Raw genomic sequence first — 11,988 nt, 5'->3', positions numbered from 1 at the left:
CAGAATAGATTTTGAAAGTATTCTATTCACATTCGAAAGTGAAATGCTGTGATTAGATCAGAGACAGATTATGACAGATAAAGAAGATGAGACAAATATCATTCTGAATAAAAAGAGTTTCTTTAGGGGATTGAGTTTACATGTATATTGCAAAAAGATGTCCTTCATGATAAGGCCCATGGGAAAGAGTGAAGAAGAGGAATAGTAAGCATGTTGTTTTCAGCACATTAGGAAATAGAATAAAAAATCATTTGTTAATTAGGGAGTAATTAAAAAATCATACATAGAATGTCTTTGTAAAAAATCTACATATAAAATACACAAAGGTAGGGCTAGTAATGGGAAGTAAAAACACAACAGGAAAAAAGTTAAAGAAAAATTTCACATTATACAGCATTTACTTAAGTTTAGGAGGTGAAGGATGGAAATAATTAAATAGAAATCTTAAATTTCTTGCCCAGAGAGGGAAAGAAAATGTTAGAGAATGAAAAGTACTGAATCAACCCAGCATATGATATAGCAGAATGCACTGTAAGCATTGAATAGTAAAGCGAGCATAGTGATAGAGAAAGAGTAAGCAATGGGGAGGTTAATATGATTAAAGCACAATATATACAGGCTGGAAGTACCAAGGTGAAACTCCCTTAGACTATCAATACACACTTTAAAAAGAATGAAGGACAGAAGGGTAAAATAGGTCTTTTCCAGCACTGGGTACCAGTAGGAGGGGGTTGAGCATAAGTAAAAGGTGAAGGAGAGTGGATGTACTTTGGATTCATATATGAAAATAGAAGAATAAAACCTGTTGAAATTGTTCTGAGAAGTGGCGGGGGTGGGGGGAAGAAGGAGTATGAAGGGAGCAAATCTAAGATTTATTTTAAGCACATATGGAAATATCACAATGCATTTTCATTTACAATTATTACATGAGAATAAAGAAAATAAAAATTAAAAAAAAATTTTCTGCCAAAAGGAAAGGAACAACAGAAAAGGTACAATAAAACAATTCCCAGAAGTCTGAGACAAGGCTTTATGGGAACAATATGTTGTGTAGTGAACAGTCATTCTGATAATTATAAGGTCTATTCTCCCTGGCTTCATTATCATACACTTGACGGTTGTGGGAAGCTGTAATTCCAAAGAACTCCCTCTGCATGAGGGACAGATGGGGCTGCTGTGTCCTGCTGATGTAATAGCACTCAGATTCTAAGCAAGGCTCCCCTGAAGATAGGATGTAACTCCAGGATGACAACAGAGCAGTGAACATCTAATGCATGACAGAGGAAATTAGGTGGGCAGAGGTATCACAGTTCTGGAATATGTGTAAAATACTACATACTCAATGAGAACAGGATTTGGATTCAATGCCTACATAGCCATAATATGGGGAGTATATTTTTTCAAATAATCTTTACATTCCATTATATGCCTCACAGAAACTGCAGGTTATGCACAAAAAGATTCAATCTGGAAGAACAGGCATCAAGAAAACACAAAATAGGATGAAACTTGAACCTCTAAATCTTTCTCTGATTTATGAGAGAAGACCAACATAGCCTGGCCAGATGGATAATGATATTTCAGGGAAGAAAACAGCTATTTACTCTGTCTGCTAATGTCAGTTTTTCTGTGTAAGAAGATGACTGAGAAGACAGAGTACCTCAGCCCTTTCTTCCTGGAGGGTTTGATGTACACAGCTGAACATCCTAACTTCTTCTTCCTGCTCTTCCTCCTCATCTGTAGCATCACAGTGACCAGGAATTTCCTCATTCTCACCACTGTGCGTTATGACCCTCACCTCCGCTCCCCTGTGCACATTTCCTGGGACACCTCCCCTTCCTGGATGGATGCTTCTCTATGGTGACAGTGCCCAAGCTCAAGGCAGGCGTGGTGACTCTGGATGGGAAGGCAAGCTTCTTCCAGGGCTGTGCTGTACTGCTTTACTGTTTCCACTTCCTGGCCAGCACTGAGTGCTTCCTTTACACAGTCATGGCCTATGACTGCTACCTGGCTATCTGTTAGCCTCTGCACTACCCAGCGGCCATGAACAGGCAGCTGTGCACAGGGCTGACTGGAAGCACTTGGTCCATAGGTGCATCCACTCTACAATTCTATACCTCCCTCACATTCCACCTGGTCTACTCTGGACCTCACCACATTGCTTACTTTTTCTGTGACGTCACCCCTGTACTGAAATTCCCCTGTGAAGACACCAGCATTAATGAGCTTGTTGTACTTACAAACATTAGTGTTGTGGCTGCAGCCTGCTGGATCCTCATCGTCATAGCCTACATCTTCATTGTGGCCTCCGCGTTGCGCATCCGCACAGCCGAGGGCAGGCAGAGGGCCTTCTCCACGTGCACCGCTCACCTCACGGTGGTTCTCCTGTACTATGTGCCACCTGCCTCTATCTACCTGCAGCCTAGCTCCAGCGGGCCAGGAGCCGGCGCCCCTTCTGTCTTTTACACCATAGTCACTCCCATGCTCAACCCTTTCATTTGCACACTGTGGGACAAAGAGGTGAAGCGAGCTCTGAGAAGGTTGCTGGGCAGAGGCTCCAGAGAGTCACCAGCAGGCAGCCCACCTCCCTAACCAGCACAGGCATTCTACTTTGCCACCCAGGAACGCAACTGTTCAGACCTTATTGTGAGTAGGAAAATTCATTCAAGTGGAAATCGGAATAACAGAGTTTCAATCAACCATGTTTTTCCTGCTTAGGTCATGCAGCCTGCCAAAAATGTCTTCACAGACATAATGAAATGTGGTGTTCTGACTATTTCCAAAATCCAAGCTCTGCATTTCACAGGTATATGAAATGCTGTTCAAATTCCCAATTATTTTAGTATTTTTTAATTCTTTATGAAATAGTTTTATAAAATATATAACACACTATAGAAATCTCAAAGCAAAACTGTAGGTTACAAATAATAATGTGAATCATTATACATTTGTCACCAACTAACAGAAGACACCATATTTTATTGGAATGAAAAATAAAGCTATAAGCCAGGCACCTGTGGCTCACACCTGTAATCCAAGCTACTTGAGAGGCAGAGATCTAGAGGATTGTGGTTTGAAGCCAACCCAGGCAAACAGTTTCCAAGATTTTACCTTGAAAATACCCAACACAAAAAAGATTTGGCAGAGTGGCTAAAATGGTAGAGTGCTGCCTAGCACAGACAGGTTCTGAATTCCACCCTACCCCCAAAAAAACTTACAAGTAGAAAAAAGTGACTTGCCCAAGGTCACTTTAGAAAGTGTCATGATCTCATATTTCCCATTCCACTTAGAAGATAACTTACCATTCCGATTGACCATGCATGAATTTTGGAATCTGTTAGAATTACCAATACTCTAATCTTGATTGCACTAGTCACTACATAAATAATTTTGAATATTTTTGGAACTTCAGTTTAAGTAAAATTAATTTAGTTAAAAATAATTACATTGTTGGGTTTTACGACTTCTAACGGTTCAAACTGTCTCTGAAGGGTTGGCAAAGTTTTGATATCCTCATTTAAGAAGCATTTCCAGAGCAACTACCAGAAGAGAACTGTAGACGTCAAGGTAGAAAATACAGCTCTAGTTTAAGTAATTTGCCATACACTGGAAAGTTTTGATATGTTGAAATGAGAGAATGACCCTAACCTGTTTTATGGATTGAAAAGGACCTTGACTGCTAAACCAAAGAACTTAGTTATGCTCAAGGCATTCTATCTCTTTTGTTTGTACTCTTCTTCATCATCTACAGGAATACTCTCATCCTAGGAAGCCATAGAAATAAAACAAGACACAAATACATTCTTTATATTAAATTTACCGATTATAAATATAATTCATAATTATTAATGCTAATCATTTCCTTTCATGTATTCTATTTTCTGTTTGATCATAAGATTTAGGAGATTTTACATAGCTATATCATTGCAGATCGAGTCAAAATTTGAAGGAAAAGGGGAACTAGGAAATTAGTATTTATTAATTAAAATAAAAACCTTGACAAAAGGAAGATAACTACCTAAGATTACCATTTTCCTAGTCTCCCTACCATGTAGATAATCCATGAATTTATGTTTTCTGTATAGTGAATATATGTCAAATGTACAGGAGATAAAAGCATTATTTGTACAGAATAATTTACAGGGAAGGATTTGCTACCAAACCGACTAACATGCACCTGCCATCCCAATAACAATGGGAAGTGAAATAGGAGAATTGTGGTTCAGACAGACCTGGGCAAAAAGCAAGACCTTGTCTCCAAAATAACCAGAGCAAAAAGGGACAGAGGCTTGGCTCAATTGACAGAGTTCCTTCCCCACAATTATGAAGCCCTGAGTTGAAACCCCACTATCTCAAAAAAAAAAATAGAATTACATGATTCAGAAATTCCACATCCTGGTATATGCTCAAAAGAACCAAAATAAATAAATTCAAGAGACATTTGTATATACATTCTCAAGCCAGCATTCTTTACAATATCTAAAATACAGAATCAACTCAAATGTCTCCCAACAAAATCTGCTACATACACAAAATGGCAATTTAGGTAGCCTAAAAAAGGAAAGAAATGTTGACACACTACAACATGCATGAACTTTAAAATATGTTATTAAATGCAAAATTCTGCCACAAAGAGGCAGTGTACAGTAAATAACTACTTGTATTTCCAGTAGTTAATCACAAAAACAGAAACCATAGTAGTTGTTTACTGGGGATGAAAAAGCATTGGGGAGTTACTATTTCATGGGTTTCAGAGCCCCAGATTTACAAAATGAAGGCACCCTGCAGTTGGCTGGTAGTGATGGTTGCATACCTTTATGATTGTATTTAATGCAATGAAGTGTACATTTACAATGTCTAAGATGATACATTTTATGTAGTCTATTTTACCAAAATGAAAATAAAGGGGCAAAAAGAAAAGATATCATAGCAAATAATGTTTGAAGAAGCTTTTTATTGAAAGGCTTATGAGAAATGCTGAAAGCACTGAGGAATGAAATTACATAAGTGGAATAAGGATTAAACCCTCTGTACCATCAACCTACACATGATGTATTACAAATCTATGTCATGGCATGGTATCCTGATTTACCCTCCTACACAACCCACATCTGGTATGAAATTCCACATCTGGTGCTGTAAAAAGAATATTACTAGTTAAGTGTAGATTACTTTATCTTATATTTGCCAGTTATCTACTAGAGGAGATATCTTGTGGTAGGAAGGCATTCCCAGATACTAAGACTTATTGCCAATCTTTGATTATGGATTATTATATTGTTCACTTGGAGTAGAGATTTAATCAAAGTCCTATAACCCACTATACAGTGAAAATTATTATAAATACAAATGTAAAGGTTTATAAATTATATAGACATTTACTGATTATAAACACTTGAAAATCCCCATACAGATCTATAAATTGATCTAAATGTAGAATATTTATGAATAGAATATTGTCAGCACCCCAGAGCCTTCTGTGTACTTCTTGATGTGGCTCAATGCTTTCTTCCCTCCTCTGTGTTAATTATGTTGAGATCAGTTTCTGGTTTTTTATTTACTGTTTCATCACCTAAATCAGGACTCATTTCCTTCTGCATCTAGCTCAGAAAGAAAAAAAGAAATTCAAAGAGCACCACCTGGCCCTTGAATGGTGTCTGGCATGTGTGGAACTGGCCTAGGTCATATCACTGCATGTGACACTTGGAGCATGTATTTGGTGGAAGGGGTGAACAACAGCCATCTGTGCCACACTAGACTATTAATGTTGGTACCAAACATCGCTGATGTGAGATCTGATGAAATATTGAGTACAAGGATTTGTTTACTGCTAACTCTTGAACTGAGTAGACATCCCAAAACAAGTATGATGATGTAGACCACTCTGATCTGTTTCTATTTCTTATTTAGGCCTGTATAAAATAACACTATATTCACACATTCTAAATTAGGCAATAAAATTATAAAATACGAACTATGAAGGATGTTTTCTGGACATTTTTCTTACAGGTTGCTCTCATTTGTATTCTGAGGCACATTTTATACATTAAAGTCATCATTTGCATCACACTGATTTTGAAAAATATGTAAATATTGTGGAATTTAAAAAACCTGATTTAGAATCAAAATGTGACAGACAGTCCAGTCTCAGCTTTACCACTTTTAAATTATTATTTGGAAAAAGCCATGAAAATATTTCAGTACCAGGCCAATCCTTTATGAAGCACACACAACAGTTACATCTCTCATTGACCCCCCACTTCTGATCTGAGAAGCACAGAGACTGAGAGACTGAAAGATGAGACAGTGAAGAGGAAACTGCACAACAGTCCTCCTGAGGGCACTGTACCACTGGCATGAGTCTCTACATTGATGCTTGATCTTGCTAAACTCCATGTCAGAGGAAATTTTAGCAATGCAAGTGATTCCTTCAGCCACTTACACATTGAGGAAGAAAGACGCCCTTCCCTCAGGATATAAATCTTCCCCACAATGAGTAAGATGTCAGTGTTTAAAGGTGCATATTTTGTTCAACAAAGTCCAGCAGATAAAACATTCTCTTCATCTGCTGCTCAGTTTAACTAATAGAGAAATGTTTCAAATGACAGAGACAAAAAAAAAACTGTACTAAACTAATGCAAAAATTTCATGTTGGTCCTCAACAATGAATGTGTTCCAACAAAACCAATTTTCAGACTAATTTTGACTATAAGACTATGGAATTTGTCCCATGTCAAATATTACACTACTATGTAGCATAACGAAAATTTACCTGCATATTTTTCTCCATGCCTTATTTCTGTTGGTAACATAGTACATATTGCCACAAGGTGCCAGACACTTTAGTGTTGCCAAATGCGTGAGGGAAGTACATGTGTATCTGTGTGTTTGTGCATGTGTTTATATAAAGGAGTAAATAATTGAATCAATGTGTATTTCTTCTTACTGGATTCAGCAAGTACTTCCTATTGAGCCTGACCTCTCTAGAACTGTAATCAGGAATGTATACTAGTATGTGCTTGCACAGAGAAGCAAGGGTCTAGAACATTAAGTTAATATTAGACAATTATTTCATAAAAAAGTCAAGAATTGAGGTGAGAGAGAGAGGGGGAAATTGAGAGAGAGAAAGAGAGAGAGAGAGAGAGAGTGTGTGTGTGTGTGTGTTAGCATAGAAAGGGGAAAGGGAGTCGAGAGAAGGGTCTAACAAAGTTTGGACATAGAAGAAGTAAAAGATATAGAACACAAAAACCCTTTACCTCCGACTTCATCAGCCTCAATGATACTATCCTGGTCATGGTCATTGCAAAACTAGTCCTGAACACCAATAGCAGTTTGGTTAGAGAAAGTGTCTTATAATCAAATTCAGGGTGTAATCAGGAAACAGTGTTTTCTTTCTTTGCCTCTTTCGCTCCTCATGTGGTAATGGAGATTGATTCCAGGGCCTCACACATGCTAAGCAAGTTCTCTCACCTGAGTCATGCCCTCAGCTCTCTTGTTTGTATTTCGTTTCTGAGAAAGCTCTTCCAAACCTTGTATTGTCTGTTCCTGAACTTGAGAATAATGACCTCTTCCTTTTGAGTCACTGTTCCCATGCTTAAATACTATGTCTTCCTAAGGTCTTCATTTCAGTTTTCTGTTTTATTTTGTTTTGTGGTACTGGAGATAAAACTCAGTGCATTGCACAAGATCACAGAAATAATGATTGATGGTATTTCCAATGCAGAAATTCAGTTGCAAGACACTTCCAGTGTGGATCATGGCATCAGAAAATACTGTCAATTAGGAACCAAGGATAAGGTAGGAACACACTTTAGGGGACATGGCAGTGTTAAACAAAAGTGGATTGCTGATGGCCACATAGCGGTCATAGACCATTGAGTTCAGCAGTAGCATTCAGCCGAGAGACTGGATAAGGGTAACATTGTCCTTTTCTCACCTCATCATTTCCTCATTGCTTCAGACCTACCTTCACTTGTAAAATTGAAAGAAGAAACCTTAGCAACCTGGTGTTGACCTCTAATGCAGATCAGACTCATGTGGAGTTGGAACCATGAACACTGTAATATAACAGAAAAGAAAAAGTCTAGGAATAGTTAAGTTATTGCCTCAAGTCCCAGGAAAATTCAGAAATATAGAAGAGTTGTGAGACCAAGCTCTGTCCATGAAGATGGAGCTTGCAGTGTAAAATAAAATGAAGCCACCTCCGTGTCCACTGCCTGAGTGTTCCCTGCTCCTCCTTCAAAGAGTTTCTCCTACCAATACAATAGTGTATTATCTCTGCTACGTATGTGATCTAAAATGGATGTGGTGGCCAAGGACAGTGTTAAATAGAACCCGTTAATTTTGGCCAGAAGGTAAAAACAAATTCAATTATATAAGCTGATTAGGTACTATATGTCCAATGTGGAACATGTTAGCAATAGTTAATAATACTCTATTGTTTTCTTTGAATTTGCTAGGAGGATACATCTTAAAATTAACTTCACACTATGCATATGTTCATATATAAAAGGATAATTATGTAAAGGTGGTAGAATTGTCGATTAACATCAAAGTTCATTCACTTCACAATGTGTATGTTGACCAAAATAACAAGTATAGCATATATACTCATTTATATGCTTTTATATTATATATGATATATAACATAAATTATATATTTTGTATCATTTATATTATATATAATTTTTCATGTTGATTATATCTCAACAAAGGTGTTAAATAAAAAGGAAGATATTAACATAAGCAGATTTCATAACTTACCCTCCTTAGCAATGAAAATGTTGGTGCTTCCTTAGCATTCTTCTTTACCCCTGTGAGCATGGAAGGACAATATCAGCCTTTAGGGCTTTGAATCCTTTGGTTATAAGAAGAGTCAGCATAAACTGAATTTCTCATACTCCCTGGAAATCTTTCTGAGCTGCTAGTCATAATCTGTAATAACAAATCTTAGTCTTCTAAAATGTTAGTGAAAAATAAGCAGCTTTTATTATGATCACATTCACTTCCTGATGAGATATTAGAAGGTTTTACATGAGAATAAATCATAATGTTCTTGATTATAAGCAAGGTAGAAACCTGTCCAGTCTCTCCCAGGGGACAGCTCCCAGGTATGAAAAGGAAATGAGATAATTGTATTTACATAATAGACTACGCTATGTCCTTAGTTCTTTAGGGAGTCTGTGTTTTATTCACATTTCCCTTTGTATTAGGGATTTTACATCCTCAGTGCTTGATCCAATATCAAAATCCCATCTCCACATGTCCCCATTCTCTTTATGAAATCTATTGTTTTTGTTCTTCTCTTTCTCTCACATCTTTAATGGCAATGTTCTACGGAGAGAACCTCCAGACTTCTTTAGTTCTTTATCTAAAATTTTTCAGGGAGGGCAACAACTTACTTCACACATTTTCTCTCCTGAGTTATCATCTGAATCACCTATGTAAATTGCCTGTATCAGGAGGTGAATAATAACTTCAAGTGTCTGAATTTTTTGTCATTTTTAAAAGTATCACTCTGCTTGTGTGCATCAGCTCATTAGGCTTGGCTGGTGTCAAGTCTGTTCCCTGAAGAATAATTTCCTCTCTGTGGGCAGACGAAATTGTTTTTCTCAGCTTGCAGAAATGAGAACAGAGTCTGCAAGATGATTAATACACCTTTGTTATGACTATTATTCTATATATTATTCTATATGAACAGCCTCCAGACTTCTTTTTGTAGGTCCAGGGGCTGTAAGGTAGGTTGCTAAGGGATGGAAGAGAAAACCCAGAGACAGCAGCCTTTGAGATATAATATTTATTGAAACTTACTAACATGGGAGTGGTGTTGTGGCTCTAGTGGTAGAGAACCTGTTTTGCAAGCACAAGGCTCTGAGTCAAATCCCAATTAGAGCAAAAAGGTAAATAAGCTTAATAACATGGAAGTGAACATGGGAGCTTAACTAACAAGGAACTGAAGAGGGGGATAATCTTACTAGTAAGTCTGAATGTCTAGTAGCATTTACACTGACAGGGAGGGTCCAGGTGAGCACATAAGGTCCAAATGCAGCATTTATGGGGAACGAGAAGATCCCCCGAAGCACCTACAAACCAAAAGCTCTGCTTGGAAGGTCCAGTGGGAGTGAGCTAGACAAAGAACACTTGTCCTCTCCCCAGTGCTACTTTACCACACAGGATTACTATGGGGAGAGGGTCCCCATTCTCAGAATACAAGAGTTGTTAATTTGTCTGAACATTTGGATTTTTATCGGGGTGGCCCAATTCTTTGCTCTGTTGGCCTGACATGGGCCTTGGGAACAGAAAGGGATGTAAAAGTTGATGCCCTGTTTTCTCAGGAATCATACATATATGTTACAGTACCTCAATGCATTCATTTCCATGGAATTGTGACAGACAAGTACTGTGTGTTGCAGTCAGAGATCCAAAGAAAGTCTTCCTAGTCATGTTTCTATGTGATTTGTTAACTATTTTCACTAAAGCAACCCCAAGGCAAATAAGAAAGAATACTATGAGGAGGGGAAGAGAGATGAGGGTTACTGCAAGCTTTCAAAGTCTCTTATTTTACATTCTGCTTTTTAGTACATACGCAATTTTCAAGATTTATTGTTGCTTTTTTACTATAACATTTTACATCTTAGGTCTTTAAAGCATGTGTCTTCTTTATATGAAGTTTTCCAACTCTGTCTTTAGTTGTACCCTGCCCACAATTTAAGAAGTAATGCCGGGCACTGGTGGCTCAAACTTGCAATCCTAGCTACTCAGGTGGCAGAAATAAGGAGGATCAGGATTTGAAGCCAGCCTGGGCAAAAAAAGTTCACAAGACCCTATCTCGGAAAAACCCTTCACAAAAATAGAAGTGGTGGAGTGACTCAAGGTGAAGGACTTGAGTTCAAGCCCCAGTACAACAACCATCAAAAAAAAAAAAGTACTACATTGTTGACTTGCAGTCATATTGAAAGACATTGTCGATGTTTGTAGATTGAATTGTCCTCAAATAGACTGTAAATCTGTGTCTAGAAATACATGTGTATTTGGATTTGTATTTAATTAAAAATACCTTTCTGAAAATGACAAAACATTGAGATTTTTGTGTAAGGTATTATAACTGTAAAATCAAATGAAACCTGATATCTTAAACAGTAAAGGGTTTCATAGATTTCAAGTCAAAGGAATCAGCAAATGATGACATGCCAATTGTACAGAGATTTAGTTTGATTTTCTTACATTTCTTACATCTTTAACTCTTCTTGCTCTCACAATGATCCCAAAAGGAAAGAAGGGCTGCAATAGTATTATCTCTGCAGATGAGGACAGTTAGAGATGGAATATCAAAGGTGAATCTGAAACCAGGGTTTCCATTGTATTCCTGTCCTTAATGCTAAAAAGGATTTAGGACTAAGAACTACTCACAGGACAGCAATGAATCCTTGAAATGTCATAGCCTGATCACTCACGCTTGGCTTATTATGAAGGTAACCTTCTTTCTGTTCATTGGGCCCTGTAACATTTATTGGGACCAAATTAGGCTAAAACAGAACAGATGAGTCAGTGTTAAAAACAATAGGAAGAGGTGAGGTAGAAATAATGTGCCTTCCCTCTAGTATGCAAGTTTTCACTCTGAAAAGTATCAGGAGAAAATCACTGTAGTGGTATTTGGGAAATCTGGACCAAGATGTTTCAATAAACATAGTGTTCATTGAATAAACATAATGTTTCTTTATTCTATAAATGTCTAATTTTCTATGTATCTCTGATATGCAGTCTCTTTAAGTTCTACGAGTTCTCTTTATGCTTTTTAGATTCCTAAGAGCAAAGCAGAAAACGAATGCCTTCTCACTTTCAAAAGGAAAAATAAGCACCTTGTTCAGCAGAGAACTAAAACTGGAATACCCCCATAATACCAGGGATTTATATTTAATGAGCAATGATTATCAGTTTCTTCCATTGAAATTGTCTAGAAATTCTTCTATTTAAAATTGGATTATTTTG

General features: G+C 37.3%; 1 pseudogene; it reads left to right on the top strand.

Annotated features, from left to right (window-relative positions):
- The first annotated feature begins 1,639 nt into the window (after positions 1–1,639).
- Positions 1,640–2,592, top strand: LOC109677246 (olfactory receptor 10S1-like; annotated as a pseudogene).
- Positions 2,593–11,988: the final 9,396 nt, after the last annotated feature.

The sequence above is a fragment of the Castor canadensis genome, chromosome 2, assembly GCF_047511655.1.
Source record: "Castor canadensis chromosome 2, mCasCan1.hap1v2, whole genome shotgun sequence".
Taxonomy (NCBI): domain Eukaryota; kingdom Metazoa; phylum Chordata; class Mammalia; order Rodentia; family Castoridae; genus Castor; species Castor canadensis.
The sequence above is the reverse complement of the archived record's forward strand: the minus strand, read 5'-3'. Positions and strand labels throughout refer to the sequence as shown.